This window comes from Onychostoma macrolepis, chromosome 04, assembly GCF_012432095.1.
Source record: "Onychostoma macrolepis isolate SWU-2019 chromosome 04, ASM1243209v1, whole genome shotgun sequence".
In the NCBI taxonomy this organism is placed as follows: domain Eukaryota; kingdom Metazoa; phylum Chordata; class Actinopteri; order Cypriniformes; family Cyprinidae; genus Onychostoma; species Onychostoma macrolepis.
Window position 1 is genome coordinate 10,552,856 of NC_081158.1, and position 20,853 is coordinate 10,573,708.

At 38.1% G+C, this 20,853-nt stretch overlaps 1 protein-coding gene across 3 annotated transcripts in view; it reads right to left on the reverse strand.

The window, feature by feature from the left end:
- Window positions 1-4,996, reverse strand: part of LOC131538716 (zinc finger protein 658B-like) — a 72,612-nt gene extending 67,616 nt beyond the window's left edge. For all 3 annotated transcript variants that reach the window (XR_009270649.1, XR_009270647.1, XM_058772778.1), the window contains exons 1-5: window positions 4,893-4,996; window positions 4,735-4,822; window positions 4,492-4,586; window positions 4,241-4,367; window positions 4,045-4,165 (exon numbers count right to left, since the gene is read on the reverse strand). The gene's annotated coding sequence lies outside the window, so the exon portion shown is untranslated. The remainder of the gene's footprint in view (window positions 1-4,044; window positions 4,166-4,240; window positions 4,368-4,491; window positions 4,587-4,734; window positions 4,823-4,892) is intronic.
- Between the last annotated feature and the right edge of the window lie 15,857 nt (window positions 4,997-20,853).

Genomic DNA, 20,853 nt, shown 5'->3' on the forward strand with positions numbered 1-20,853 from the left:
TTCTGACCCGAAGTTCACCTGCATGTACGCCTTTTGATGACGGGTAACCTGTCATGAATTTGCGCCCCAAAAGTTGGCCCCACCTGTTAAACAAAGTAGATTTTTTTTATTTCATTATAATCACTGGTATGCATTAAACTAGTGTATCTGAGTTGTATACAAAGAGTGTTCTTTTCATCCTGATTCACGTCTGACGAATTTGTCTCTTCAAATGCATTTGCACATTTGATTAAAATAACTAGATTAGGTTGTCTTACGCTGTGTTCACATGCTATCGAAAATTTGATAATTCCCTATTGTGAAGTAGTGATTACAAACTTGTTGCATTCAAGTGCATATGTGGGTAACACGAGCGTTCATGTGCGATTCTAGGAAATTCGTATCATCAATGTGGCCTTGTCTTTTTATGCCATGTTCTCTGCAAAATCTGCGAACACTAATTGCAGAGCATTTTTGCACACCCATCTGGAGTAGGTGCGCAGAAATATTTTTATAATTCATATGATCATTAACCATGTTAATGATCATTTCTGCATGCCCTTCTAAACATGCCATTGTAATCATTTGCCACGTCTTTGCTCCCTCTGCCGGTGACCTTTGCAAATGCTGATGAGAAAAGGTAGCTTCTTGGTTGAAAATAGACCTTTTTACAATTTTCTTCATTTAATTTTTCACATTTTAGTTTTCGGGTGTAAGATTGAGAAACACAGTATAGAAAAATGTAAAAAAAAAAATAAATAAAAAAAAAAAAAATTTTAAATAGCTGTCTTAATTTTCCCTATTTTGTCATGGAAATTAGTGCCCATTCTGCAGTTACACCAGTATGCCACAACTGATGTATTATCACATCAAAAATCACTTTCAGTGGGCAGTGCAACATCATGGTGAGTTTAACAGTCTTTTGCTTATGTCGCTTTAGTTAAAAGTTTAATATGGTGCCGAACCAGCCAGCAATGCACTGTGCATGCTTCTGATTGAATTGCTTGCGAATTTGTAGTAAGGCTCAGTTTGCACATGGATGGTGCTGATGAAAATTCTGTCTTGCGACTGTCCACTGTCCAGAGCAAAATGCAAACAAGTGAAGGTTAAATTTAGGCAATTTTCAACAAACTTATTTTCTTTTTTTGCCCTTTCAGATTTCACCATTCTAAAATGTAGTTTAAAATGTCGGGCAAAGTCCCACTTTCACTGCTGCTATTGTTCAGCGACTGTAATAACTCGGGCAAATTTGCTGTAGCACATCGCCACCCATGCTTCACCACCAACCCAGCCTCAGTCTTCCTCCTTCGTCCAGCAGACGCCGCATCAGTCTTCCTCCTCGGTCCAGCAGATGCCGCTTCAGTCTTCCTCCTAGCTGCCTCAGTCTTCCTCCTCGGTCCAGCAGACGCCGCATCAGTCTTCCTCCTCGGTCCAGCAGATGCCGCTTCAGTCTTCCTCCTCTGTTCAGCAGACGCCGCCTCAGTCCTCCTCCTCGGTTCAGCAGATGCCGCCTCAGTCTTCCTCCTCGGTCCAGCAGACTGTTACACCCCGTCTAGGGGTAAAGGACGCAACATGAAAAGAGAGAGTGGAAGCGGGGAATCTTTTGAGGGTTTTAATGAAACCAAACAAAAAAAAACAGTGGTCAAGCAAATAAATAGGGAATTTTCTTTGGGAGTTGACCTGGCCAAAATAACAAACAAAAACTCTTACTTTAAAACCTCTTACCTAAACCCTAACAAAAAGAAAGGAAAATAAAAGTACAATATTTTAACCTAACTTCCTAGCCAGAAACAGAGATCAAAAGGTTTACAATAAATAATAATGGCGTCAAACTCCTTACTTTCCCAAACCCTCAAGATTTACAATTATGTGCAAACTATTTACAAGCTCAAGCAAACAGTGTTAAAAGGGGAATCCAAATCAGTGTCAGTAACAGTCAATCGGGTCAAAATACCAAACAGTTTCCTACTTACAATCTGTAACTCTTTTCAGAAGACAAACAATGATCACTCTTAACAATCAAAATGCATATAAACACGCGCGTGCACACAGCCACCAAAACCAACAATTCTCTCCTCACAACAACACAATGCCCTCCCAAAGGAAGTGACATCAGGGCTTTTAAGGTGTCCTGGAATCGAATGCACCAATCAAGATGGGCCAATAATTAGCCTGTAGGAGCCAATCAGCACCGTACCTGGACACAAACACTTCTAAAACAAAAGAGAGAAAGAAACGAGAGAATACAAACCAAAGGGTTGTAACACCCCCACACATAAGAATAAACATGGCAACAGGTTTATACATAACACCGTGACAAGGAGTCAGCAATAATATTATTAACACCTTTCTTGTATCTGATTTGTAAATTAAAACTTTGACAAATGAGGGCCCAACGCATGAGTCTTTGATTCTTATTGCACATGCGATGAAGAAAAACAAGTGGATTGTGATCGGTAAAAACCTCAACAAGTTGGGAACTGGACCCGACGTACACTTCAAATTGCTGCAATGCTAATAGAAGAGCTAGAGCTTCTTTCTCTATGGTACTATAATTTAACTGATGTCGATTAAATTTCTTGGAGTAAAAGCATACGGGGTGGTCGATTCCATGATCATCCTCTTGTAGTAGGACAGCACCCACACCAGTTCCACTGGCATCCACTTCGAGTTTAAATGGTTTGGTGAAATCTGGGGCAGCAAGGACAGGAGAACTACACAACAACGTTTTTAGAGAATCAAAAGAAATTTGACAGTTAGAACTCCAAACGAAAGAAACATCTTTTCGAAGACCATCAGTGAGAGGCTTTACTACATCTGAGAAGTTTTTACAGAAGTTTCTGTAATAACCGGCCATGCCAAGAAAACTCTGGAGTTCTCTTTTAGACTTAGGAGAGGGGAAATCAATGATAGCACGAATTTTAGAATCCACTGGTCGAACAGTTCCATGACCGACCTCCTTCCCTAAATAGGTGACCTTAGCATGACAGAAATCACATTTTTTTAAATTGAGGGTGAGATTAGCTTCTTGGAACCTAGAAAAGACGACTTCTAGAGTTTTTAAATGACTTTCCCATGTATCAGAGTAACAAACCACATCATCAAGATAGGCTTCACAATGTTTCACATTAAACAACACCTTACTCATTAAACGCTGGAAAGTGGCAGGAGCATTTTTCAGGCCGAAAGCAAGAACCTTGTATTGCAGGAAAACATCTGGAGTAGCAAAAGCGGAGATTTCGGAGGCACGATCAGTGAGTGGCACCTGCCAATACCCCTTAAGAAAGTCTAACTTGGTCACAAATTTTGCCTGACCAATGCGGTCAACACAATCATCTATTCTAGGAAGAGGGAAAGAGACTGATTTAGTCAAATTATTAACTTTACGGTAATCTGTGCAGAAACGTGACGTTCCATCTGGCTTAGGAACTAAGAGGCATGGGGAACACCAGGGACTTGAACTTGGCACAGCTAAGCCATGCTCAATTAAGTACTGTGTTTCTTTCTTCATGATCTCACGTTTTACTGGATTGATGCGATAAGCATTTTGCTTAACCGGACTATGATCACCAACATCGATATCATGCTCCAAAACATTTGTTACAGTGGGCACATCTGAGAACAGTGAAGAATACTTCCCAATCAACTGCATAAGTTCCTTTTGAGACGAACTGGATAGGTGTGAAAGTTTCGAACTAAACACTGCAAGAGTTTCAGAATTTTTCAGAGAAATGTCAGACAAACATGCACTTCCAATTCTAAGATCATCTACACTAGGTGAATAATCTGAGGGGCCTGCACTCACAGACACAATAACAGGAGATGGAACTGTGCAGTGGGGCTGAGGACGAGAAATATACAATTTTAGCATATTAATATGACATACCCTCGTTTTCCTTTTGCGGTCAGGGGTTTTTACTACATAGTCCGTGTCACTTAACTTTTCCTCAATACCATATGGACCTGCAAATTTAGCTTGGAGGGTAATTATGATAATGTAGATAATTATACTCCATCACTCTGTCTCTGGAAATAAACTGTCGTTTCAAAATAGTTTACCAATACCTGATGCCTGCAAAATTACTTTGGCCACATTTTTCCTAATGTGGAACATCTCCTCCTTGCCGGGTGGTATATTGATGCTCTCAGGGATTTTTGGAAAGTTTTCCACCACCTGCTTGGCCATCTAGAAGGAGAGTGGTGAACATTAATAGTCAGGAAAAGGTGAGAACAGTGTTTATGTAAAGTACTTTTCCCTTACCCGCATCACAAAGACACCACAGCTGAAACCATCCTCCTGGAATGAATGGTTGATTGTCCCAGGCTTCCACATAGTGTCCACCCAGTCTTTTCTTCCATACAGGCTTCCTCTCATCCTGAAATATTCCCTATTGTAGGACAAATACAGTGTGTGGGGTTGTGGTGGTCTTCAGCAACATCAATATGCTAATATACCAATATTAGTGTTGTAGATCTAAAAAGGTTACAGGTTTTTTAAGCAAGATAACATACCCAAATTTGGTGCACGCTTGTGTAGCTTCTTCCATTTCATGATTACCACATTGAGGGTCAAGTATGAAAATGGTGTTAGTTATAGCATGTATATACTAAATAGAAAAAAAAGGTTAATTAGTAATTTAATTAGATGTCTGTGAAAATAGTAAACATCTATGTATGGGTGTATCCATGTTTATCCCTGAAATAGCTCATACAACACAATATTTGGATTTTTAATAATAATATATTTTTACTTACCACAAACCTCCAGTGCATGTCTTTGATATTTACAACAGATATGACCCCATCATATTACTCAAAGTTGACCTGTATATCAGAAATGTAACTGAACATATTTGTGTACTGTAAAATACATGTACATGTAAAAATGCAGAATCATAAGTAGTTGCACTCACTTTTTTCAATCCTTGCCGTTGGACACGGTCTTCGTTTGTGTCATTTAAAATTACACCTGTAGTGTAATGGCTTAGCTGGTACAGATTTGCACCCTTTGAATTAAGTACAGCTCTTAAATAGCACTCAATCGTCTGAAAAAAAAAAAGTGATAAAGCATTGCACTTATTCAATTTATTTAAATTAGTACATACATTGAGAAAAAACATTTAGTACTTTGTCTTAGGTACAAAAATATTTACTTGTACAATTTTTGTTATGATATGTGTACCTCTGCAAATAACCAGCCATGCGGCTTCAGTGTTAGGAACTCCTTGTGATGTAACAGGAACTCCAGATTCTGACTTTCAGACTTCACAATGGCTACAACCAGCTCATTGGGCGGTTTTGTCCATAACATGTCAATCTGTCAATTTTACACACTTCATATAGTAAATAATAGGTTAGCTGAATATATAAATAGTTTTATTTGTTGTACTAACTTAATTACCTCTTTCTCTACTGGGAGTGCCTCTGCAGGAAAATGAATTGGTTCAGGACTTGACCGTTTCTGGCTTTCTGCCACATCTTTGCGGATCTTTCTTTTCTTTTTCTGGGGAAAAGGGATGCTCTTTGGAACAGAAAAGAATTTGGATTTGGTGTCTGGGAAACGTTCTTCCTTCTTCTTCATCCAAGTTTCTTGACACTGATCAAGGTTGATAGGTGGCTCAGGTTGGAGTAATAGCTTTTGAGGAAGGTTATGCTGAATGATATTCTCTGTATACCTTGCTTGCAGAGACTGATTCATTTTTCTTATGAAGGTTTCTGGTTTGACATTTTTTGCTTTATGCATTATGGAATGTTTGACAATTCCAAACCACTTTTCTATGTGACAGTTGGTATCTCTTGTTTTTGGTAGTTTCAATGTTGTCACTAATTCCTGTTGACGAGATTCATACCTTGTCAGGTCTCCCAACAGCAAGCCACTCCAAAGAGGAAGGTATCCAAGGTAGGTATCGAAGAGTACAGTGAGGATGCCTGGACAAAAGTATGGGTTGTCCTCTTTTGCCAAACATGTCTCATCACCTGCCACTTCTTCCTTCACCTCTTTCATGATCTGCTGGAAACAAGCAAAGAATGGTGATCTGCCAATGATGTTCATTGCATGTCTTCTCTCTTCACTTTCACACATTTCCCACATGTCTTTAGATTGGGTAGTTTCTTCCAGTGGATCCTCTTTGGATCTTGAAATTACACTCTCTAAAATACACAGACTTTCTTTGACAAGATTTGTGTTTTGTGGGGTTGTGAGCAGGGCACAAAATGCACAGAAAACACAATTATTGATTCAGTCATGTTGTTGGCATTTTGGAGTCTTGCAAAAGCATACGTGGCAAAGTCTCTCAGTCCTTTGTCATCTGTTTGCCTAGAGATTGCCTGTCTGACAGCTTTCAAAATGTGCGCAGAGCAAATGTGCAAGACAGTATATGACTTTATTTCATCCCATGATTTTTCCCCAATGCAGAACTCGTTCGAGGTAAGAGCTGATGTGAAAGCAAGCATTACACTTTGTATTAACGCCCAGCTGTAATCAGTCTCAACCTGGTGAACATTTATTTGTGTGTATTTTGACAAATGCAATGCAAATTGCATGAGCCAAAATGTGATTGGTGGTACTGAGTGATCATTGGAGAGCATTTCACAGACGGGAAGAGGTGGTGCATCTCTACCATTTCCTGGAAGGACGAGTGCATAGTACAACACACGCTTTGGCTGTTCAGGTATTTTTGACACAACTCCTCCAGTGGCATCAAGATAGAGGGACACAGGAGACTTACTTCGCAAATGATGCACAAGAATGCTGATGCCACGCTCTGTGAACATATGAACAATGAACGGATTCATACTGAAAAGCTGTATGTAGCCTGGTATTTTGAAGTATTTTGTGTCACATTCCTTGAGCAATGTCTGCATCAAGTATATTTCCAACAAGACGTCAGAGTGAATGGACTCCTTTTTCCTCATTTCTGAGCTTATTACTTTTGTAGAACCTGGTCGAAAAGAACGCACACGCATAATCTTAACTCAAAAAAAACATTCCTGAGTCCTTCAGTCATCAACTCGTAAAAGTTACAAATGACCAATCCAACGCTCACAGTATCTGACTAAGCTTCCTGTCGGTTCTCCTTATCTCATGAAGCTGGGAGGAGAACATCTGGCCATTCTTTGAAGCACAGGATTTTCAATGTTGGTCTTGACCAGTTTACCATAAATAAAGTCGAATAAACAGACAGTACAAAGCACGTGGGATCTGGACATGCTCCATGCCCAGATTCTCCCTAAATCCCCTGAGTGCTTTTGACCATAATTCAATGATGGTATCAACAAGGAAAGACAGATATATGTTAACCAGACTTGAATAAACCTACAGCACAGACATCCTGGTGACCCCAGAGCAAACCCCCTTTTCCTAGTTGCATTCCAAGATGATGCTGTCTCTGGTGCTCGGACATCAAAGACACTCTAGTCACACAGAGACGGAAAAGACTGCTGCTATTAAAAGCAATATATCCAAGAGACAATACATATATGAATGTGGTATTTTATGTTTCATATATCTGACTGTAGTTATCAGAATTTAGGATATTTTAATCTGTGACTTAAACCATTTAGTAGGTAAAATTATAGGTATTCAATATATAACTATCTCATGTTTGGTATTAAATTTCACGTTATGATGAGTCCAGAACATTGAAATAGATGAATGTTGACTTTTAGCCTCACAAGGTATGATTATAACACTTTGTAGAAATCTGCTAGTATATTGTGGCTCAGGTGACATATTTATGAGCAGATAATGTATGCACGAAATATTAGTCACGGGGGACGGGGCTCCACCCTACAAAGACAATGTGATTGGGTCAGACAGTGACTGGGATGGACTTAATTCTGTCCGATAAAACAGACACCCCAAATTTGAACGCTCAGCTCAGAACAAAGAACGGGGTGAAACAACTGGTGAAAATTGCAAGAGACTTGGCTGAAAGTCTGGGCGTTGCCCCCTGATCGTGCTGCAAACATCTGGCTGATCAACAAAAGACTTCAACATCCTGGCCACGTCTGACCAAAGAAAACTTGCAAGCGGCTGCGTAAGAGAACTTCAAAACTCGCTATTCGCGCGCTACCAGAGAGTCATCAAATCCAAAGAAGGAATCCCGAGTGACGTCACTCGATAACAACACGTCAGCAAGGAAAGTCCTGGGCTTCTCTCCTGCAACCCCTAAGAACAGCCTTCAATCCCAACGCACGATAAGTAAACAAACAAATCTCTTATTCGCTGAAGCTGGTTGAATTGAATGAATCGTTAAAAGATAACAATAACTGAGTCTTCCGTTTGTGATGTCCAAGGTCGTCCTTATTTCTCAAGAAAAGAGAATATTTAACTTCCTTCAAACTGCTTTGATCTTGCCATAATATGTGTATGTGTGTGTATGTGTTTTGGTTACTTGTATTGTGCCTTAGAATAGTAAATAAACGCTTGATTCATTTTTAATGAATAGTCTGGTGCCTTGATTTTCAAATCGTTAAACTATTTGCCATAGATCGTGTTACCTGTTGCTCAGGCAAATTTCCCAATAAATTCTGTATTCTTATCAGTAATAAGAAGCATTGCTGAATGTATACTGTTAATACTCGCTGGACGAGTTGTTAATGAGGTATAAATTATACAATTTTGATTAATATCAATTAATCAGATCAAAACCGAATTTCTAAGATTTGGTTCCTTAAAGCTAAAATTTATAAATGAAGGATAAAACCTTTCATAACGTTACACTTTCAACACTGTTTTATTGAGACATTCAGTCATGTTCCCAGCCAGGAGTTGCTCGTTTGGTGTTGATTGTAGTGTGCTGTAAAAATACTGACTGGGTCCATGAGTTATGGACTTTGCTATTTTTCCTCTTTTTACAGTGGTTGCTGGCCTAGCCTTTTTCTCTGAAAGTCTGTGTTGTATATCTCCAGTTTGTTCGACTAACATTTTCACATCTTGACCCAGTGCAGCAGGATTACTTATCATTGTGAAAGAGTATTTGGCTGGGCAAGATGGGAATGTGCAGACTGCCTTTATTTGTAAATATGGAAGGTTTTCTTTTTCTGCTCCAGGGTGTCTTGACATGTTGATATTTAAATGAGAGAGTACAACATGGATTTTTTTCTTTAAAGCTGTCATACACATGGTCTGTCCAAGGTGGTCTTAATTTTGAGGACCCTTTTAGTGGCTCGATCCCATTCCACATTTCTCTTGTCATAGAGATAAAAAAAATGTTTTTTTACCTTTGGACACGATCTCTGAACATTTACTTCAGGCTCTCCCTCCTGTACCTTCGTGGGCTCAGGTGTACTCTTTAGACCCTCAGAGTCACTGTCTTGCTCCTGGTATGTAGGTTGTGAGTCGAAGTCTGTCTCTCTTTCCAAAATCTCTGTGTCATACTTGGTTTCCAAGTCTGCCACTTCTGTATCTGTGGTAGATCAGTTTAATAAATTAATACATTTTCCCAATACATTTTTTGTTGTGTGCAAATTTTTTAAATAATTTCAATGTGTGGTGTCATATGAAAATATTATATAATTATTATGAATAAATAAAATATTAGCGACTAGGGATGCACCAAAATGAAAATTGAGCTGAAACCGAAAATATTTTTTTGAACAATTATTAATTTGTTGTTTTAAATTATTGTTTTATAATTGTATTATTATTAGAGTTTTAAATAATATTTTTACTGAATCTTTATTTTAAAAAAAAATTGTGTTTGTAAGTAAATTTACATGAACCGTAAATACAGTATATGAAAATATCAAAATAGGCCGACATATATATAGTAAAATAAAGAAAACACTCAGGCTTGGCCAATAAGCCATAAACTATATTGTATGATTTTTTTTAATTATAAGTTGCCAATACCGTGCCAGACATTCATCAGGAAAAGGTAAAACAATACAGAATTGAAGTTATTGACTGTTGTTTGTTGTATTGACCGTGTTTGTTGTTGCTCAAACAACTTGTTTTCTAAGAGATCATGGCTCATGGTAAGTCAATAATCTGATACAGCTGCTAGTTGAGATAAACCATAAATACTGACTATGTATGAACATTTAGATGTTCTTAAAAATATCACATTCTCCTAAATAAAGACTGAGATTTAGAGACTTAGAATGAATGAGATTTACATTCCCTTTACACTTACAACTGTTTTTTTATTAGCTTTGGTACTATTTTCACAAGCAAGGTGTAGATTTTCAAAACTCTTAGTGCTAATATCACAACAGATCATCAACAGTGCATTTTTTCACAAATATTTCATCATGTTTTCAATTGTGTTAGTACAATACTCAAAATCACAAAGTAGGCCTACCCTTTTCAAAACACAAAATAACTGTTTCATCTATATAAATGTTTCATTCACAGTAGCTGCCTTTCATAATGCCATTACTATCAAAATTTAAATTTGCATCTCTTCTTGTTCAGTTTAATAAATCTGTCTATTATTTAATCCAACTGATCTTACAGTTTTTTTTTTCCAATTGCTAACACACAATTTTGCAAACAAGGCTGTTTTGATCAAAATACTTAACACAATTCACAAAACCACACACCAAAACTGGAAAAGACCTAGTCTATAGTTTATAGTTATACACTGTTGGGCATGATGAAAAGCACTCTCATCTTTTGTATGCTTTGCCATTATACTAAAATAGTTCTAATTGTAGAAAAATCTTCAGATTGTTCACATGCTGTTGAAACATTTTTATTTTTTCACCAAACAAGTCAGTGCGACATATGCACAGCAGATATATTTACATTGGACTAAACAAAAATATGCTCTCAAAAAACAGTAAACTGAAAAAGATTGAAGTGTAACAATTAACTATTGAGATGTTTGGCCAGGTCACATGTGTTGGCCAATTAGCTCATGTAGTGTCATTTTGAATGGCAGTGTTATGAAATGGCAAACATGTGACTTTATAATCCGTGTAGGATTCGTTCAGTCGTTTTTTAAATTAATATTGAAAGTAGAAAAATGAGAAAACTGTTCCTTTTTCGTTTTTCATTTTCTACAAAACAACGAAAAACAAGAATTCAGCTGGATTTTTCATTTTTCGTTCACAGTTAGAAAAATGAATAAACAGCTGGAATATTCGATTTCTACACGTGGGCGGGAATTAAACGCCCCTTTCCTCTGATTTGTCAGCCGAAGATCAAACTGTTCCGTCATCAGTTCTTCCTCAGTTCTGCGCAGCAGAATAAGAGTCCTCCGTTGTGCAGATTCTTAACGCATTTATTGCAACTATTTAATCTTTTTCTCATCAAACAACCAAACTAACGAATGTCTCAACACAACCCGTACCGGGGAATAGACTAGATAGGGCTTTCTTCTGTGTAGACCAGGAGTTCTTAAGTGCCAGGGGTCCATGAAATAATTTTCTATTTTCCGGATTGTAAAGTCACGTTTTTTTTTTTTTTAATCAAGAAGCACGCTGTGATTAATCAAAATGTTGACCTTCAAAAACATAGGCGCCGTGCGCCAAGAAGACTATTGGCTGTAGGCTATTTTGGATAATTTTTGGTGTGCGCCAGAAAGAATATAGCCTAGCTAATAATAATTTATAATGATAATTATTCTTATATAATCATTTCAAAGGCATGATATGTTGTAGTCATTTTGAAAGTACACAAATAGAAATATTTTACTGTTACCAGGGGCGCCTGCAGGATTTTATGTCAAGGTACACACAGAACTAGCCGCTTGACCTATAAAGGGAAAAAACTGATTCCGTCGCCAATATTCACCTGTTGTTGTTGCCAGTGTGTTTGACTGCTTTGTCTGCATTGTTACTATGCGAGGGATTGATATGAAGTTTGGCAGCCAACTCACAACTTTGATCCCACATCTTTCCGAACGTCGCATCCTCCCTTTTATTTTGAAGCAGCGTCACTAGCGCACTGGCATTAATAGCAGCACTCGGTAGATCACAAGTTGGGTTTTGCAAACTGTTGCTAAGAGGCGTCAGATATTGTAGTAAACCCTGAATCACAATAATGCTGATAATGAAATCAAACGACTCCATTGTTCTGCCTAGAGACATCGCTGTATTGCAGCTCCTGGGGTCCCCCTCAGTCTTCAGTTGATACATTGTCACATAGATATTCTCGTAGTTTTGGATGACAGCGCTAATGCACACATCGTGCTGAGACCAGCATGTGTCTGAAAACTTTTGTAAACGCTGATTCGTGCTGCTTTCACCTAAAAAGGTTTTCAGCCGTTTTGGTGAAGCGGTTATGAAAGACACAATGTCTTGTACAGCATTCAAGGCATTTCGAACCAAAGGGATGCGTGTTGAGTGCACTATTGCCAAATTAAGTGCATGGTTTCTGCAATGCACATAGGTGGCAGCCGGATACAGCTGTTTAATGAGGGCTTGAACACCTCGCACCTTGCCACTTAAGTTCCCAGCCCCATCATAACCCTGTCCCACCATATTGCTAGGTTGTAATTTGAATTCTTCTAGCTTGTCCAGCAATGATTTTGTTAGCGTCTCGCCGGTGGTATCAGCAGTGGAAACGAAGCACAAAAAGTCCTCTCGAACGGAAAAGTTGCCAGAGTCACGATCCACATAGCGGACTAGTGACGAGATTTGTTCTGAATTGCTGATATCAGCTGTTTCATCCGACAGCAGAGAGAACCATTGGGCTCGTTTGCGTTTCTCAAGAATTGTGTTCTGAATCTGTTTCCCACACAACTCAATTATTTCATTTTGTATTTGATGCCCACAGTAGTTTGCGTTTGAAGGTGCAAGCTGCAAATACTGTTTTAAGGTTACATCACCATCTGCACAAAAGTTAAGAAATGCATGGAAATTGCTGTGTTCGTCTGTATGACCTCTAAGAGGTACATTTTGCTGTCCGTAAATATTAATTAAATCAATTATTGCTTTGACACCATACTTGTTGCGTTCTGTTGTGTCTTGTTGGGAACGATCTAATGCTGTACAAATTGACTGTCTCTTTCCTGTACACACACTAAGAAAATCTGCTGCACGTAACTGAGCACTCTGATGTGCTTGAGTGGATAGATGCTTCGTGACATTTTTTTTCACGTTACTCCAGTCACTGAGTGGCTTTGTCCTGAGAGACTCGCCAGAGGAGAAAAGTATGCAGGCCACACAGAACAGGCCATCCTGTGATATGCTGTATCTCAATGTTGGATATAAAGTCTCGTTGAAAAATTCATCAGGGATTTTTCTTTGTTTCCCAAAAATAGATCTTGATGGAGCGACCCAGTCTCTGGGTGGTCTGAATCTACTCTGCAGTGCAGCGAGTTTAACGGAATCAGTGGCCGATTTAAGCTCATCTGCTTTAAATGTGCCAATATCTGCTACATCAGTTATTGTTGTAACCGGGCAGCAAGCAGCAAGCAGCAGGTACCTGTGGGCTGGCAGAACTAACAGAAGGTTGCTGTTGGAGGGTATGCGAGGAGGCTGAAAATACAACACAGTCAACCAAACATATAAACAGTTATTCTGCTTAATTGGTCTGTTATAGGCTACAATAGCCTATGTATGGACATTCCAAACTCATTTCCCTTGCTGTGAAGATGCTGATTTACGTGTATATTGGGACTCGAATGAAGTCTTCTTTACATTATTAATTAGCATCCAAATGTTACATTGCAAATATGGATAGGCCTAGGGCTAGGCTACTGGACCGAATAAAAGATGCCCGAAACCAACATCTGCGCTGTACAGTTTCAGTTTCTCGTTAAAATACGCATATTAGCCATATGTTATTAATAGTGTTTAATGTTAATGTTGTATTTTATTTACCGGTCAGTTACACTATTTCTGAATATGCGTTTTTTACAACGATGTGACGCGCATCCTTGAGATATAAATTATACATTTTAATAAAACGAAAGGCCTAGCCTACATCATAAAACTCAGAAGAGTAGGCTATATATATTTTTTTATATCTCTGTTGTTCTCTGGTTGTTAGATAGGCTATAGTCAGTCTGAATGACAGTTTATGCATTAACGTTAAAGGGCAATTATATAGTCAATGCAATATTCTTTTCTTTTTGTATTAGTGTTAAAAATATTTAATTTACAACTATTAATATTGATTTACATCTCTTTTTTAAAATTATTACTGGGTGAGGGCGACAATGGCTAACAGCCGTCATTTAGGCTATCCATATAGCCAGCTGATGCAAGCATATAGGTGAATTTATATTTACACAGAAGAAAGCCCTATCTAGTCTATTCCCCGGTACGAGCTGTGTCGAGACATTCGTTAGTCTAGTTTGATGAGAAAAATATTAAATGTAGTTGCAATAAATGCGTTAAGAATCCGCACAACGGAGGACTCTTATTCTGCTGTGCAGAACTGAGGAAGAACAGTTTGATCTTCGGCTGACAAATCAGAGGAAAGGGGTGTTTAATTCCCGCCCACGTGTAGAAATCGAATATTCCAGCTGTTTATTCATTTTTCTAACTGTGAACGAAAAACGAAAAAACGAAAAAGGAACCGTTTTCTCATTTTTCTACTTTCAATATTAATTCAAAAAACGACTGAACGAATCATACACGGATTCTTTATGTCAGATTGTTGTGTCTTATGCAGAGAACCATTTTCAGTGCATTTAAAAAGTGCCATTTTGAATTGCAAAATGTGTGTAAACCAGACAATGTGTTTAGACTTTTGGAGACTTGAGAGGAGGTTTTGCTCACTGTGTGTCCGTTTAAATAATTGTGCTGTGCATGTCATTTTAGTGTGTTAGCAATTGGAAAAAAAAAAAAAAAAGGTTAATCAATGCATGATATCAGGTTTTGAAAGAATGACTAGCTCTGTTACAAGTGTTATCAGTTTGGATTTTTTTTACTAAGAGTTTTGAAAATGTAAACCTTACTTGTGAAAATAGTAACAAAGCGAATAAAACGGTTTAATCCTTTTGTTATCTTAAACAAATAATACAAAATATTAAAATAAATAAGCACACTGTAAAAACTTTTTATTCATTTTAGTATTGTGATTAAATTATTTCACCTTGATCTGCGGGTTGGATTTCTTCAGTACCATTGTGATGGTGTGGGGATTCCACAGGTGTTTCTGCAGCCAGATGTACTCTTTCTCTCAGGCCTCTGCGGTTATGGTTCCAGACGACCCATAACCATTGGCGATTTTTTTTGTGTCTTCGTTAAATAAATCAATGGCAAGCTGGGACCATATCTCTGAGGAATATCCTGTGTTTCTATTCAAAATATCAGCTTTCTGAAGCTTCTTTATTATAGAATCAATCCCTCCTGCCTGTGACCATAGATCTGATCTAAGTTTTGTCTTTTTTAGGCCTTCCCATTCTACAGTGTGAGAGATTCAAGTCTGACTATGCTGATCAGGTCCACTTCCCTACATATTCAATAAGGTCTCACTAAACTTCTGTCCTTCTCTCCATCTCACTGACTCAGTCTTTCTGACCATCTGACCAGCACAGAGATAGTCATACTTTTCCCATGAGAAAGTTTGGAAACAAGGTATGACTATCTTTGTGCTGGTCAAAACATTTTACCCTATCTCTTCTAGTGAAAACACAGCACCCAGTCAAAGATTTAACAACAATCATAAAATTGAGGAAAAAACAGAACAACTGTAATCAAACAATTCTCTTAAATTCTTAGTTCCACTATGACCCCCTGTCCGACGCCTCTGTGTATATATATATGAGAAATATATATAAATTGAGAAAAGGCAACTCAGTCTATATATATGTATATACAAGCTACAATATAGATTGTTTCACAGATGCCTCTCGTTACACGGGAATGAACGCCAGGTGAAGCTGGTCTCAATCAGCGTGGCGCACCTTGGGCTTTGAAATAGCGCTTGCACTGCTCATTTCATTGTGTACCGTGAGCAGCGTGGATGCAGTTCAACCGTTGGGTCAGGGGCGGACTGGCCATCTGGAGCACCGGGACTTTTCCCGGTGGGCCGGCCCACAAATATATTAAAATAATGACGGTCAATTTGTTACAATTAATTCTGTCTTAATGTCTAATCAATTCATTTGTTAGAAGATTTATTATGGTAAACATAGTTAAATTCCCTTCTAATGAAAATACAAATCTGGTGATAAAAGCCATTTCTTTTCAAACTTATTTGCTATGATGTAAAATAGTATTGTGCTAATGCTTACCAAATTCCACCTGTATGAATTGTTATATGTACAGTGTGAGATACTGTGCATTGCTGTAAATATTTACACTGGTTTGTTGTGTGGTTTTAAAGGTTTTTCACCTACTGAGATTCTACAATAAATTGAGAAAAGGCAACTTAAGTCTCATTCTTGTGAGTGGAACCCAGTGTTCAATTCAGGAGTAAGGAACCCCTTTCAAGTGTGGGATCCGTGCAGATTAAGGTGTGGTGGCAAACAATATTCTATCACTGAATAAAAGACAAACATTTTCAATTGTCTTTGATGATCTTTATTTTCTTTATTTATTTTTCTTTAATAGAGTGTGACAGTGAAGGGATGACATCCTTTCTCCTTTATAGACTTGACACCCAGAATGTTATCTTTCTAGGGCAATGATGGTATTTCAACCATATGTGGAACATTCTAAGACTTGTTCATCATATTTTATCCTTGAGTGGAGGAGACAATTCCATATTAGAATAAGGTTTGTGTGTGCTCTTTAACTGTCATATGATGCTCACACACATCTTACTGTAATGCCTGGCTCACACTACAGGATTTTTTGCCCGATTTAGCCCCGATTTCCCCCTCCTGAGAATCGGAGGGAAAATCTTGTCGAGCACCTCGATCGGTCCCGATGTTCGGCGCAGATTATCTGGTAATGTGAGGCATTCACCGATAGAACTTTGCACCTCCCGATCTTCTAGCACACAAATCGGGGCCGCCCCGATCATATCAAACATGTTTGATATTTAGGATTTAAATCGGGATGATGACAGCAATATGATTACGTCAGCACTTTAACAGCCAATGCGCGACCGCAAAATAGCTGCTGTACGGCTCCGTTGAATAGTGGAGACGGAGGAAACTGCTTCTTGAAGTTTTGTAGTAACACGATTGTCTGTATAATGTGTCGAACACGTATCACAACCGACAATAAGGAGAAAGAGAAGCGCTGGGGTGAAATCACCTCAGTTTTGAACATACCTGGTGAGTGAAAGCTGCTAGCAGGCTAGCTAACAAATGTAAACATTGCTGATGAGCTGCTGCGTGAGATCACGTGAGGTGCTCCCTCTGGCATGATAATCTTAATATCTTGTAGTGTGTGATGCACCACGAATTTCAAATTTTGTAGTGTGTGCATGTTTAAGATTTGAGGGAAGATAATCTGCAAAGATTCTCCTTATGTGTGTGCTGCAACCAGATTTCATAATCGGTTAGGATTTTAAAAATCCTGTAGTGTGAGCCAGGCATAAGTAAATATAAAACATTTTTTTAGAGGAGAAAAAAAAGGAAAATAGAAAAAAATGTGTGTGTGTGTGTGTTGAACGGTGTAGAAAATGGAGAGAAAAAAACAACAACAACTTTCCTTTACCTTTAACCCTCCCTTGTCTGGCTTATGCTACTCTGAGCACTGCCTGAACTCTGTATTTTGAACACTTCTTGCGTTGTTTTTACCTATTCACAATGACTCGCTTGTTTTAGTCCTCAATTGTAAGTCGGTTATGATTAGAAGGATAAGAGCAGATGTTATCTGTGGATAACTGTCGTAAAAGTCATAATTGTCTATTACTGTCATAAGAGTTAAGAAGGGTTTATATTAGCTTGCTTAAATGTAAGAGATGTCTATGTCTTGCAAAACAAATTGCTAATTGCTTTGTTGCCTGAAAAATGATGGTGTGTTTTGAATTAATGTGAATTAGCATGCTTGATGTACTGTTGTAATGTAAATACTGTTGTACTGTTGAATGTAAATACTATGTGTGATCACAATTATTGAGTTCATGTATGCATGTAGTTTACTGAGTTTATTTTAGTTTCATATTCTGAATTATATTTTGTGCTGACCTTAAAAATTACTTAACTGTCATCCCCCTTTTTGTTTGTTTATAGACATAAAAATGCACTATCCAAACTAAAATGAGTGTAATTCATGAAAGATTTGGAAAACAGGTCTAAGGTTGGACTATTTTGAAAAATGATTTCTGAAGTGTAATAAATGTGCCTGAAAAAATATTACAAATAATGACATTTAAGTTTAATTTTATTGTTATGAAAATGTACAGAAATGTTTTGCTGTTCTAAAAAAAAAAAAACTTTCAGCAAAAAATAATTAATGCTACTAGTCTAACCAAGTATTGTGCAAAAATGCCTTTTCTGAATTACAGTATTTTTTCATAATTTAGGCTATGTGTATACTGTATGCACAGTATTGTAAAAATTGCACCTGTAGTAAGTCAGTCTGGTCGCTAGGAATACTACAACCTTTGGAACATGAAAAAATCCATTTGGTGAATTACTGTAAGTTTTACATAAAAATATTTGCGTACTGTATGTACAGTACACAAAAGTACACTAAAGCGGTAGGTGAATACGCAGCAAATATCAAACCTGAAACTATTTTTAGGAAATTAGGTTGTAGCTTCTGGTGTTATATGTGTACAGTAGTTATATGTGATAGGTGCTTTGTGTAGCAACAACGTTTAGTTCACGAGTTATTGAACGCGGACGTCCGCGAATGTGCGAATATAAAACCAACTTTACCTAAGTCTCCTGCCCAGAGAGCAGTACTAATGCTAACGCTAACTGACTGATGAAATGTCACGGAGATTTGAACGAGTTCTGTTGTCGTTCATATCGGTTTCACAGACAGCACGGTAGTATTGGAAAAGCATCTTTTACTCCAGTTACCTCATTAGCAGCTTTGGTGATCGACTGATGAAGCAGTCTAATGAAAATGCATACTATATGATATATTTAGTCGATGATTATTTGTTCTGTGAATCTTTGTTCGCTATTTATCTCACTTAACGTTAGAGATGTTTATTTTTTTCATTAAAATACATGGTAAATTCACTTACCTTGTTATAAATGCCTCCCATGAAGCGTCAGTAACGTATCTGTCTGATGTATTCCCTCCACATGTTCAAATTTCCTGACCCCGCCTCTGCTTCAATTTCATTGGTTGAATCTGTGAACCAATCATTTTCCTTTCTGCCCTCAGAACATGTTTGAGTAAGTAAAACTCCCATCTGCGTGTTGGAGCGTCTGTCTGAGGCTAAGCTCACTATAAACCTGGCCAAATGTGAGTTTGTTAGGGCAACTGTGACATACCTTGGGGAAGTTGTCGGGGAATGGTGAGGTTCGTTCTGTACATACCAAAATTCAGGCTATTTAAGATTTTCCTGTACCTGTAACCAAAAAAGTACTGATGAGGTTGTTGGGTTTAGTGAGCTATTATCACTCCTTTTGTCATAATTTTTCTACTGTTGTAGCTTCCCTTCTGGATATTTTGAAAACTAAGGTAAAGTTTGTCTGGTCTTCCAAATGTGCGGTAGCCTTTGAAAATGTGAAAGACCTGTTATGTTCCTCTCCTGTGTTGGCTGCACCTTGTTTTGACCGGCTGTTCTCTCTGCAGGTGGATGCTAGTCAGGTTGGCGGTTGTTCTTCAGCAGTCTGACGTAACAACAGGGTCATCCATCCTGTCTTTTTTTTTTTCACAGAAATTCACCTCTTACCAACGTAACTATTTGATTTTGGAAAAAGAAGCGTTGGCGCTCATTTGGGCTTTGCAACATTTTGCTGTTTATGTTAGCTCCAGTCAGCCAGTTGTTGTTTATACGGATCATAATCCGTTGACCTTTTTGAACTCCCTCCAGTGTCCAAACCAAAGATTCATTCGACGGTCATTGTTTTTGCAGGCATATTGTCTTCATTTTCAACACATTCGAGGGGCAGAAAATCTTGTAGCGGATGCACTGTCCTGTGCCTCTGTCTATGATTAATTGGCTGTTCATGGTTCCTAAGTTTAGGACAATTGATATGTTGTGTATTGTTAACTGTTTGTTCTTTGCTTACAGGGATTTCTGAAAGAACCCCTGTTTTTGAGGGGAGGGGTGTGACGATCCCATGTGCGTTTCCTAAACCCCCCCCCCCCCCCTTGCATTTGGGAAGATGGTTGAGTCCATAAGTGGTTTCATCACGCACACCTGGTTTCCTCATCGTCCTGTCCTTTAAAAGGAGCCATTCCATTACTTGTTGTGGGCCCTTTCTTTTGGTTTACTTTATTTACTTCAGTTGCTCTTATTTTTCTTTATTATAATTTTGCACCAGGGCCACAGTAGATTACATATCATGCATACACCTTACTCCGCATCAGTGGTTTTCAAACCTGTTCTGCAAGCACCCCGCCCTGCACATTTTGTATGTCTCCCTTATCAGAGACACATGAATAAACTCATCAGACTGCAAGATCTGAATTTGGTGTGTCTGATAAGGGAGACATACAAAATGTGCAGGGCTAGGGGTGCTTGTAGGACCGGTTTGAAAACCATTGCTCTACATCACTGATTTTACTGAACATTAGTATTTGTTAGTTTTTCTATTTCAGTGTGTATTTTCTGATGTACTTTTAGATTTTGTAGATGTGAAAAACACTTTCCATGAATGTGGCTTCTCCTTTGTATGAACTTTCATGCAGCCCTCAAAAATGTTTTGTTGCATTGATCACATGCATACAGTTTCTCTCCAGTGTGGATGTTCAATATAATTTAAATTTAATGATCACTTGAAATTGGAGTCAGATTAAACATGGAGCTATAATAAAATTGAAATCAAATCCCAAACAAATTAGTAAAGTTCACAGAAGCGCAAGTAAAAGACCTACATGCATTATACCTTCACTCACGCCGCTGGATTCTATTGTTGGCCCAATGGGTGGTCCTTAGTAGAATGA